Below are 11237 nucleotides of genomic sequence, written 5' to 3'. Positions count from 1 at the left end.
CTGGACCGGAGCAAGGCGTGAGCCTACCCAGTCACATAGAACTGGAAACACCATACGGCCGCGCCTTCGCTGACCCCATTGTGGTCGCAGGCCATCTTGAAGCGCGCGAGAAATCTTAGCACCGCGATTGGATCTTGACCACGGAATGTGTGGGTTTTGAGCTGGACGTCCAACTTCTTCCGATATCGGTTAACTCGCCGCGCGGTACTCGCGTCGTAGCGCGCGCTGCGATTTTCCAGCCTATACGTGCAGTAGTCGACGGCCTTGGTGAACAGGTCGTTCAGCTGTCTGAGCACCGGCAACCGTCTCGGATCCCGCCTCGGGGCAGACCGGCGGTCTCTGCCCCCGCCGGAACCGACGTCGGCTGCGCGCATTGCGGCCTCTGCGGTGGCCTCTGCGCGATCCGTCCGACTCGGTGTCCTCGTCATCGGAGGGGTATCCACCTCCTCCGGCATCGCGGTATCGCGTATAGCGTCCTTCGCGGTTATCATCGGAGGGGTAACCGACCCCTCCGGCATCGCGGTATCGCGTATAGCGTCCTTCGCAGTTATCATCTGAGGGGTAACCGACCCCTCCGGCATCGCAGTATCGCGCGTAGCGTCCGTCGCGGTTCTTGCGCGTCGCCCTGTGGCGACGTCTTGTGTCTTCTTCCTTGGAGGGGTTTTCTGTACCCTCCGAGGTGTAGCCTTGAGCGCCGGGTGCGCTTCTTCTGCTCGACCGATACGGCTGTCGCTTTTCTGTCGCGAAGCGCCCCAGGCGGTTTTCTGTCCCGCGGGGGCCAGCCGTATCGGCGAGTACAGGAGGGCCATTTTCTGTGGTCCCTCCTGTAGCACCATAAATTGGTGGGAGGTAAATGGTCTTACCCTCCGGGTGAGGGGGCATTGTACCGATCCCTGGTGCGGCGCCGATCGGTTCAGCGTGCGTTAGCGTAGGATCCGGAGCGGTTGAGTCGCGCTGCTCGCGTGCGTCGACTCCTGCTCCGGCGAAGGTCGTGGCCGGACGATTGGCCACGGCGGAGCTGATGGCTCCCTTTAGAGCCGTGCCGGACGGGGATTCTTCATCCACAGTGGTGAGCGCGGTCACCACCTCGCATTGGACTTGAGCGGGTAGAAGTTCGTCCAAAAGCGGTGGTATCGCGCTGCGTACGTGCGCGTCCACGAGCGCGGGCACCGTTCGGTCGAGGCATACGCGCGCTTCCTGGGGGAGTTCCGTAGCGAGGAACTCCTCGACCCAGGCCTGGATGCGCGGCTGAATCGCGTCGACCATCCATTGGACGCGATTCTCAGTGCCTGCCGACGCGGCCGGGGTAACATCCGATGCGGACGCTCGCGTGCGGCCCGGTCGCGGTGGCGGTCGCAGCAGGGCTTCCGGGTTCTCCACCCGGGCGCGCGGTGCACCACTGCCACTGCCGGTGCTCAGACGCCCGGAGGCGGAGTCTTTCCCTTGATCCGGTCCGTTCATCGTCGAATACGCTTCGCAATCGACGCGGTGATTTCTCAACCTTTTCCGTCTGTACGGTTCTGCGCGCGATCGAGCGACCACGCGTGCGGCTCAACCTCGAGAGTTTTCCCCTCCACAAGAGTACCAAATGTGGGATAACTCCTCTCCGCCCTGGGTTGGGTGAGAGGCGGAGGCTTTAGCGAGGGAGCACGCGGCGCGGACGCCACGCGCTAATTGAACCGATCGGACGAGCTCGCGAAAAGGGAGTGGCTCACTGGCCGGTTACGCGCAGTCGCCCCGTGGTGCGTGAATGGGAGCGACCGGTAACGGGTTAGAAGCCAGCGCGCGCGACAGACAACCGAAAACGGACGTACGTAGGCGCAAAAGGGACGGGGGCGAGCTTGCCCCCGTTTACTGGTGGGGACAGGTGCCAGGTCTTAACCCCGCAGAGGGACGCCTCGGACACCTGTCCCAGTACAGTAGTACAGTACCTGCCGCCTAGTGCGTGCCGGGTACTGTACACAATTAAAAAACTAGCGCCATAATTGCTACTACGGCACGGACGCTTCTACTACACGTGTGCACTACTGTACACGCGTGTTGCTTACAGACTACGGCACGGACGACACGTGTGCTAACGCGCACACGTAACACGCGTAGACTACCGCTCGGACGACACGTGCACTACTGTACACGTACGCCAGATGACGACCGCTCGGCATGCGCGCGCGCTCGCTACACGTGGGCACAGCCGCCCACGTGTATACCGTATACGGCCGTCCGATGACCTCCGCGCGCTCGCGCCGGTCATAATACTACAGCGAGCATCGCAGCCCCGCGGGTGCGGGCTTCGGGCGCGGGGGTTCTTCCCTCGCGCGGCCTTCCCGCCGTCCAGGGTCCCCTGCCGCGCCCTCTGCGTTCAGCCCCGGCTCCCCAAGTCGGCGAGACAACCGTACTGAGACGGTCCCCCGACTGGGTTGTAGCCACGGGGCAGGCGGCGGCCGGAGCGGGCAACCGCCCAGTACCGCTGGACCCGTACGCGACCACACCTCCGGCGACAGAGGCTCCGCCATCCGGCTGGCTCCGGACGGGTGTTCGTGCCGTTCGGAGTTTATTGCCCGGGGCCGAATTAGACCACCGGATTCCCCGGGGTGGTAGCAACCCCTCACACGCGCAGCCGCCGATGTCCGTCGAGGCTTACATCGGAACGGCCTTCCCCGATGCCGCTCGGTTGGGGCCATCCCCAGGCGGCGGGGTATCCGCACGCCCTCCCCTCGCGGACGAATCCGCCAAGACAACCGCTCGGCCGCTTGGAGGACCCGCTGGGTCCACGTGCCCCATCGCGTAATGGCGGATTCCCGTTTGGATCTTCTGTACATCCGCTGTGCGGGTGAGGACCAGTACCATTCGCAGTTGTTCGACCTCTTCGAGAGGTTCGGCGGGGACGTGGATGCTAAGCCCTCGTGCAGTTGTTGGCATTCCCCCGCCCGTTCGACCGGTGGTACAGTGTGGCCGACCGTGTGCGGTGGGGCGAGAATTCCGCCAAGGAGAGCCGGTTGCGGTGTCGCCGCGCCGATGCCTACTTCCACATGTGGCACACGACGGAATTCTTCGCCGTGCCCACATTCGCTAGGGGGCGGCTATACCCAGCCTTACCGGACGGTTGGAGCAATCTGGAAACTCCACAGTACCTCTGCATCCCCACCCCCAGCGTGCTGGCGTATGCCGCAGCGCGGTGGATGCAGGACGGTTCCTTCGGGCGAGAGGCGACGCCCGGGATGCGTCGACTGATCGACGCCATCTTGCTCTCGGAGTGGGCCGTCCTGGCGTTGCTAGGTTTCCTACACGCCGCACGGGACGGCCTCCTGTTCTTCACAAGGTGTCCGGACCCTCGCCTAGCCAGCCGGAACGGGAACGAACCCAGCGAGCGAGGCTCTCTCTTCCGGTTATCTGCGGGGCTTCTGCAGCTCATCCGATCGGTCGGGGTGGCCGCCATCCTCGAGGGGACGTCGTTCGACGCGGTTGGCGCAGAGGCCATCCTCGAATTTTCCGAACGGTTGGACTGGTCTCTTCAAGAGCGCGGAGACTTGGTGTGGTACAGTTGGGCCCGCGGCTGCTCCTTGCGGATGCCGCATTGGGATGGTACGTCGGCGGAGGCCGACAACTGGTACGACCCCCTGCCGGACGACGGGTCGCCGTCGTACGGTGCGGCCATCGCCTCCGGTGACGGGTGGGGCGCCGCGGTTGCCTCCGCCGGGACTCCCGCCGAACCGTCCGTGGAGTCTCTGCCCGTGTCGACCCCGCCGGTTCTACCGATGCCGGGTGACACCGCCCTCGGAGAGGGCCTTCCAGTCGGTCCCTCGACGCCTCCTAGGGTGGGCGACGCGATCACTGCGGATTCGCCACCGCCGGCCACGGAAACGCCGGCCATGGAAGTGCCGGTCACGGACCCCGCCCCGGTGGGGGCCCCTCGCGAGGTTCCTACTGTCGAGCCCGCGGGGGATAACCTCCCTGCGGTAGCTACCGGATCGGTTCCGGGCTCCGCCGTCTTCCCCGTCAGCGAAATGACCGGGACCGGGACGCAGACCCCCTCGGTGGCGGCCGATGGAGCCCCGACTGTGGCGCCAGCGAACGAAGCCCCCGTCTTGGTCCCGGACGCGCAGGCTGCCCTGCGCGCTCTGCAGATGGAGTGCGGCTACGCCGGTGTCCCTGCACCGACCACCCCTGCGGCGGCTTTGGAGTCCGCGCGCGCCTGGCTGGTCGAGGCGACTCAGCTCAGGGCGCGGGTGGCCGGCTTGCAGTTCGCCATCCGCCAACGCGACACCGGCGAGGATCTCCTCCGCAGTGAGACGATGGCGCGGATCCGTGCGGCACAGGACCACCTCGCCGTCTTGAGCGAGCAGGTGTCCGCGAAGACACCGTACGGAGCAGTCGATGCTGATCCCGCCAGCGTGGCGGTGCGGGGAGCGGAGCCCTCTGCCAAGCGCCAACGCCGTGAGTGATGCCAGTGGGGGAGGCGGGGAGAGTAGCGAACCGCCTCCGGGGACCAGGTCTCATCCATTCCAGTAAATTGCCCCCTGTTCTCCTTCTTCTTCCTCTCCTTCACTGCCCTTCCCGCTCGGTACTGTAGTCTCTCCGCGCCGGTCGTCATCATGGCGGCCGGGTTACCCTCTGGCTCATGCCGGCGAAACTCCGCGCGGTGAGTGTACAAAGTGGTCGCGGGAAGGGTCCCCCAGCTACCCCCGCGACACCGGAGGGCATCCGTCCGGTAGGTAATTTAGGCCGGATTTTACCGCCCCGCGACGGGTGGCCTTTTCAGCGCATTGACGAACTCCGATTGGGTACTCCCCGAGGATCGGAGGGGTCTTGAACCGCCGCCGTGGTCCAGCGGCCACACGTGCCGGACGGTGTATGCCGCCCGCGCAACTTGTGGTCCACAGTGCCCTGGAGCCCCGGCGAGGTCGTCCCCATACAGTATTTACGCGCTGGGTTCCGTCTCTCGGCAGCGGGTATGCACCGGGGCGCCGCGCCGTTTGACCACCGCCGCGTCAGGTCGTCCTGCCGGCGGGTCAGCTTCCTCCGCGCCGGTCCATCCGGTACGGCTCGAGCGGTGGCACGCAGGGGATCCGCGTGCGCCGTAAACGGGTGGTGGTCACCTGGAGGGGACCCTCGGCGGAGTCGCCCCCATCCGCGCCGGTTATTCCGGTGCGGGGTTTGGGGTGGCGCACGCGGAGTTCCGCGTGCTTCTGTGGCGACCTTGGCCCCTCCTGCGCCGGGTCTTCCGGCGCGGGGTTTCGCGGTGACGTGCGCGGGGTTCCGCGTGCGTCTGTGGCGACCTCGCCCCCTCCTGCGCCGGGTCTTCCGGGGCGGGGTTTGCGGTGACGCGCGCGGGGTTCCGCGTGCGTCTGTGGCGATTGGCCGCCGCCCGGGGGAGGTCTTCCGGGGGATCGTCCCGCCCCGCGCTGGGTTGCCCAGTGCCGTGTTAGCGGTGGCGTGCTGCCGCCCGCGTGGGCCAGAAGCGGTCTATGAAGGCCTGGGGGAGTCCCTCTGCGGGCTCCCAGGTATCGTCCGCTGGGGCGTAGCCATACCAGCGGACCTTGTACTGGAATCCTGTGTGGTTCTTCCGGTGACCGACCAGATGGTCGACCACATACTCCGCGGCGGGTTCGGGTTCTCCGTCCGCCGCGGGCTGGGTCGGGGCGGCCGCAGTGACGCCGCGGGGTCCCCGCGGCATCCGGGTTATCCGGTCGATGCTCACGCGGTTTGAGAACCCGTCTTGATCGACGACCACTGTGGTCTCCGTAGCGGATCGGAGAACCGGACGGTGGTCGCGTCAGCATCAGGTCGAACGCGGTTGTCTCCGTCGACCGTTGGACCTGCGTGTTATACGCGAAGGTCAGGGGCTGGATGTATTCGTCCCAGTCCCTCTGATGCTCCGCGACATAATGTCGGAGGCGCTGTACCAGGGTACGGTTGAACCGCTCGGTTTGCCCATTCGTCTGGGGGTGATAGGCGGTCATCAGGTAATGCCTCACCCCCAGGAGGGCACACACCGCGTCGAAGAACTTGGCGACAAACTGCGGTCCGTTATCGGTTAGCACGTAACGTGGGGCGCCGTATACGTAGACCCAGTTGTTCAAGAAGGCGTTAGCCACAACCGACGCGGTGGTGGTCCGTAACGGGATACTGCGCATCAGCTTGGTGAACCGGTCGGTCATGACGAGCACGTGGCGATTCCCGTGCGCCGTCTTCGGTAAAGGGCCGAGCAGGTCCATTGCGACGAAATCCAGCCGTCCTGCCGCTGGGAAGAGCTTGAGATCCTTCAGGTGCCTCACCAGGGTTCCCCGCGTGGCAGCGCATGACGCGCAATTCCGTACGGTACTGAATTCGTCGTTGGCCATATGAGGCCAATAATATTCCCGCCGGAGGGTATAGTACATCCTCGTACCGCCCGGGTGTCCGGCTAGGCGGGGATGGCGAGCAAGGTACAGTACCTTTGCTCTCAACCGTTTAGGTACGACCCGCTGTAGAGTCCCGTCGAGGGGGGACTTGCGGACGAGGAACCCGTATCGATCCACGTCGTAACGGGAGTCTGGGTTCCCTACGGTTTCGGCGGCCGCCCTACAGAAGGAGTCCTCGGCCTGCTCCCGAAGGAATTCTTCCACCGTTACGGATGAGACGTCGCGTTCTTCGGGTGTAACCTCGAACGCGTGCCCGGGCCTCCCTGGGTTGACGGGGATCTCCCAGTGTGCAGTACCCTGGCGGGGGCTTTGCTCCTCCTCTCGCCATTGTACCGCGAAACGCGGGACCTCGTCGTCAACCGGTTCGGGACTGGCGCCGTCAACTCGGAGGCGTGATACACCATCCGCGAGTTGGTGTTTAATTCCCGCCCGGTACTGTACGTCGTATTCGTACTCGGCTAGGCGGAGGCGCCAGCGCGCTAGCCGGCCGGAGCTATCCGCCAGGTTGAGAACTCAGTGGAGGGCCTCATGATCCGTACGGAAGTCGAACGTATTCCCATACAGGTATGGTCGAAGCGTGAGAATACTCCACACGACGGCGAGGCATTCCTTCTCGGTAGTGGTGTAGTTCATCTCCGCGTCCGTGAGAGCGCGGCTCCAGTAACCGATCGGTAGACGGTCGCCGTCCGGCTGCTCCTGTAGCAGGGCGCAGCCGACCTGGTACGCGCATGCGTCTGTATCCAGGGTGTACTTCTTTCCGTAACGGGGTAGGGCCAGTATCGGTGGAGACACGGGGCGCTTCTTCAGTTCCACGAACGCCTCGTATTCCTCATTGGTCAGGACTTCGAACTCGAAAGGTTGGTTCTTGCCCGTTTTCCGGTTTAACGGAGCGGCTATCTTCGCGAAGCCCTTCACGAACCGGCGGTAGACATTGCACATTCCTAAGAATTACCGCAATTCCGTTTGGTTCTGGGGAGGTCGATCGCGCTTGATGGCGACCACGTTGCGGCGGTCGACCTCCAACCTGCCTGGTCAAATCACGTGTCCCAGGTAGGTGACCGAGGTGTCGAAGAAGGCGCACTTCGACAGCTTCAGCGACACGCCCGCGTCCCGCAGTAGGCGTAGAACCTCGCGGACGTGCGCGACGTGTTCCGTTACGGTCTTGGAGTAGATGATAACATCATCCAGGTACACCAGTGCGGTTTCCCATTTTACCCGCGATAGTATGATGTCGACGGCCCGCTGAAAGGTAGCGGGGGCATTATTCAAACCGAACGGCATGCGGAGGAATCGGTACAACCCGCAGTGCGACGCGAACGTCGTCTTGTCGCGGTCCTCCTCGGCAATTTCTACTTGCCAATACCCGCTGTTGCAATCCAGCGTGGTAAAGACAGTAGCGTCGCCGAGGGAATCGATGTATTCGTCCATCCTCGGCAACGGATAGGAATCCCGAACGGTGACTGCGTTGAGCTTTCTGTAGTCGACACAGAACCGCATGGTACCATCCTTTTTAGGGACGAATACCACGGGGCTTGCCCATTCGGCCGTGGCGGGTTCGATTACCCCTGCCCGGAGCATGCGGTCGATCTCCGTTTTCTCTTTTTCCCGTGCGGTTGGTCCAGCGCGGTCAGGCGCCTGGTAAATCGGGCGAGCACCGGGCTTGAGCTCAATCCGGTGCTTCGTGGCCCCGATTTTTCCCAGCCGGCCGGTCCACATGTCCTTAAATTCGGATAGTACCTCGAGGATCTCCGAGCGTACCTCCTCGTCCTCGGCACCGATGTGGACGTCCTCCTGCCAGGCGTTGGGGTCCTCCTCAGGGGCAGCGGTGTCTTCGGGTTTATCCGTTCCAGCCGCCCCGAGGGGCGCCTTGGGCGGCGTGGCTTGTTCAGCCCCGCCCTTATCCGTACGGTTGTCGGCGGCTTCTTCCGTGTCATCCTTTGCGGTTGACAGGTTGGACTTAAATATCCCTCCCCCTTCATTAGCTTCAGCCGCTTCCGCGGCCGAGTCGCCAAGGGTCAGGATGTGAGTGGGCGACGGAAGAGCCAGTCCGACTACGGTATGCTTCGGGATGTGAACTGAGCTGTGCCCAAAATTGCTGAGCATTGCCGAGAACGGTTTTTCGGGGGCAACATCCATGACCCCCTGTGCCATGAGGGTCAAATTCTTGTGCGCTGTTTTTGGGGAGTTCTGTAAAAAAACATAGCCCCCCCACCGGCGTGGCGACCCTCACCATGGCCTGCGTCATCGGGGGAATTGTCACCCCTCTGACGAGGCGGATCTTCCGTGACGGTGTGTTGGCGGGGAACGCCACCTGCTTCCGTTCGGGTTTATCCGACGGCGGTAGTTGTTGTGCGGGGCTCCTCGAGGCCATCTTGCGGTCGTGCTTCGAGGGGGTTCTTCCGACCAACGCCACGGGTGGCGCGTCGTGGAACACGACCTTCCGTTGCGGTGGGAGGATCGCCTTGACGTGGCGATCCAGGAAGGTCGTACCGAGGATACAGTCCACGGCGAGGCTCGTGACTACCAGGAATGGGACGCGCGCCACAAACTCACCGATTCGGACGAGCAGGGGGATTTCTCCTAGTGCCTTCATCGCGCGGTTTGACGCGTCGATGAGCGCTGGGCTCCGAATCGGTTTTATCGATGGTCGCCACGACTCGGCGACACACCGTAAATGGATGAGGTTCGGGCCGGCTCCTGAGTCAAGCACTGGCGTGATGGCGACCATCAACGCCTGCTTCTGACCAACCGTCGCGGAGATCTTGTAATTCTGCTTCTTGAAGAAGCAGATGGCCTGGACTTCCGTTCGGTTACCCGGCTGCGCTTCCACTGGCGCAGTCGGATCGGGGATGCCTAAGCTTCTGAGGCTGGGCACGGGGAGAGACGTCGTCGCTTCTACGCGTCTTCCCCGGCTTCCCCCGTCAGCAGCAAGTCCTCGCGGATTTCATCCGCGGCTTGCGCCACGTGGTCTTCGGTAGGGCCGTGGTGCGGCTCTTCTATCACGTTCACGCCCGCGGGGGCCGTCGGACGCTGGTTTCTCCAAGCGGACGGCCCCTGGCTGTTGAACGGGGTGTGGGAGAACGGGTACCGACCAGTGTCGGTAAACGTAACGACCCGGAGGGAGATCCCGTAGGGGTGATCAGACGATACTGGAAAGGCAGGGGATAATTCAGCTTGTACACGGGGTGCACGTACCGCCACGGGTGACAGGTGGCGGCGGAATGGCCACGTGTACCGCCGTACGTATAACGTCCCGATCGGGTACAGTAGACTAGAAGGTCCTACTGTAGGTGCGTAGAAATTAGTGTAATAGGAGTGTCAGCTGGGGGAGTCCCAGCTAGCACACGTGGTGCGCGCTCTGCCTGCGAGTACAGGTGGCAGGAGTACAGCCACGTGTGCCGCTGTACAGGTTACTCCCCGGTGGAGTACAGTAGAGGTACTCCACTGTAGTGATCCAAAGTAGAAGTGGATCACTACTGTACTGCCCGGCCGCCGGAGGTCGACGTACTTAGGGGCGAGGCAGTATGCCCCCAGAGTAAAGGGGGTAGCGACCCCTTGGCAGAGAACTGAGGAAAAGGAGGCAGATCGTCCCGCGCGGGTTATTGTTGAGGGCCGGAAGCACACGCTCCCCAGTTTGGTCGTTCCACCGTCTGGTGGAAGCGTATGCCCATTGAGCCCTATCCCCTCCGGGGTCGCAATTCCACTCGCCCGTTTACCGGAGTCATAACCGCCGCCCTCGCAGAGAGGTTGGTGGTGTTGTAATTTTACCGCTGCCGTGGACACCCCCTCTGTGACGGGATAAAAACCGAACCGGAAGGATCCATATTATTACACGGGGATCCCGGGCGGAGGCCCTGCCGGATGCGTAGCTTCTGGTAGTTGGCCTCTCGTGCCTCCAGAAGCTTGGACCGCAGGCCCGCATCGGCAACGACGGGACACTCCTCTTGTCGGTCCGTAGTGTCAACGCAGAACCGACACGGCGGCGGTCCGGGGAATCCCCCACTGGAGAACCGGACCCGTGGGTTCTGCCCCTGCCTCCCGTACGGTCCTGCGCGCACATCCCCCGGGTTGGCGGGCGGACCGGCGGCGCCTGATGCCGAGGCTGCCGGCGACGGGTAATAACTCGTCGGCGGCGAGCTTAACGAACTCGGCGTCGCGGTGTGGTCCGTGACGGCCAAGATTTCTTCTGCCACGGATCCTCCAGCTGTCGGGATGTCGGATGCCGACTCAACCGACAGCACGGGCCGTGTCCTGGCGGTACGTTCGAATCTTCTGGCCGCTCCGGACGGCTCCCGGGATGCCATGGCTGACATCCCCTGCCGGCGGAAAGCCCGATTGGTTTCCCCGATCGCTTGCGCGTATCGAGCCACGGATTGGTAATCCACATCCGGGTGCGTAGCGAGGTAATTGCGGACCTGCGCGCACGTGGCGGGAAGTAACCCCTCGACGAATAGGGACTTCAACCGCCGGTCGGAGAATAACGTACCCCATCGGAGGGCCTTGTCCCAGAGGTGGTTACTGTAGACCTCCTCCGTCATGTTCGAACTTTGACGGAAGGAGGTCACGTCACCAACCGCTTCGGAAATTACCTCATCGGTCGCATAGGTACGCAACAAAAAGTTGACGACCTGCGGGTACGTCCTGAGCAGTTCGCACCGCTCCACGTCAACCGCCATGGTATTTCCATTGAGACGGGACTGGAGTAGGGCATGAGCCTGACCGGTGAGGTAGAATTGGACGCACCACACGGCGGCTCCCTCGGTGATCCCGTTGTGGTCGCACGCCATCTTGAGGCGTGTGGGGAATCCCAATACCGCAATCGGATCTTGACCACTG

Source organism: Chondrus crispus, genomic scaffold (assembly GCF_000350225.1).
Source record: "Chondrus crispus Stackhouse genomic scaffold, scaffold_106, whole genome shotgun sequence".
NCBI classification, from domain to species: domain Eukaryota; phylum Rhodophyta; class Florideophyceae; order Gigartinales; family Gigartinaceae; genus Chondrus; species Chondrus crispus.
Note: the sequence above shows the minus strand (reverse complement) of the source record.